This window comes from Capsicum annuum, chromosome 9, assembly GCF_002878395.1.
Source record: "Capsicum annuum cultivar UCD-10X-F1 chromosome 9, UCD10Xv1.1, whole genome shotgun sequence".
NCBI lineage: Eukaryota > Viridiplantae > Streptophyta > Magnoliopsida > Solanales > Solanaceae > Capsicum > Capsicum annuum.
The window spans coordinates 17844404-17845830 of NC_061119.1; positions in this window are offsets into that span (position 1 = coordinate 17844404).

The window sequence follows — 1427 nt, forward strand, 5'->3', positions numbered from 1 at the left end:
TATTTTAGGGTTGTAATTCAGATTTTAGTTTGTTTATGTTTTGTTGGCATCTATGTTTAAACCCTTCTATTTTTTTATTTAATGAAATGCAATGTCCCTTTTGATTCGTGTCTAATATATATATATATATATATATATATATACAGTTCTCTTTATATTGATTCTAATGACATGAAATGTATACGGAATTTTCAGCCTGACCTTAAAATCCAAACTAATCAAGATGTAATGAAGCAGGATGGGGAATATGATGAAGAAGAAGCACTAGAAGAAATAAGCAAAGAGTTGGAACAGTTTGAAGACAAACCGAATCCTAATTTGAATGAGACTGAGCCAATAAATCTAGGGGATCAAGAAGATATTAAGAAAACTAAAATCATTCTACATGCTTTGCCACAGCTAAAAGACGGAATGATTCAAGCATTAATTGACTGTAAGGATGTTTTTACATGGTCTTATGATGATATGCCTGGTTTAAGCACTGAATTAGTGGCTCACAAATTGCCAACTGATCCCGCGTTCCCTCCTGTCAAACAGAAGTTAAGGAAGTTTAAAACTGATGTAAGTATTAAAATCAAAGAGCAAATCATGAAACAACTTGAAGCCAAAGTAATTCGAATGACTCGTTATGCCATGTGGTTGTCCAATGTTGTTCCTGTACCAAAGAAAGATGGCAAAATTTGAGTGTATGTTGATTACCGTGATTTGAACAGAGCAAGTCTGAAAGATGATTTTACACTACCCAACATCCATATTTTGTTAGACAACTGTGCTAAACACGAGGTTGCCTCTTTTGTGGATTGCTATGTCGGATATTACCAAATCATTATGGATGATGAAGACGTGGAGAAGACATCTTTTATCACACCATGGGGGACCTATTGTTATCGAGTGATGCCGTTCGGTTTAAAGAATGCTGGAGCAACATACATGAAATCCATGACCACTATGTTTCATGATATGATGCATAAGGAGATTGAAGTATACGTGGATGATGTGATTATTAAGTCAAAAAGTCGGGCTGACCATGTTAAAGATTTAAGAAAGTTCTTTGAAAGGCTTCGCAGGTATAATCTCAAACTCAACCCGGCAAAATGTGTATTTGGAGTTCCGTCTAGAAAGCTGTTGGGGTTTGTGGTCAGCCATCGGGGGATTGAATTGGATCCCTCAAAAATCAAAGCCATTCAGGATTTGCTCCCGCCCAAGAATATAATAGAGGTGATGAGTTTGCTTGGTAAACTGAACTACATTAGCAGGTTTATTTCTCAACTCACAATCACTTGTGAGCCCATATTCAAGTTGCTGAAAAAGAGTGTTGCGGTAAAATGGATTGAAGAATGTCAAGAAGCATTCGATCAAATCAAAAGATATTTGTCAAATCCACCCATACTGGTACGCCCGGAGCCTAGTAGGCCTTTGATCTTATA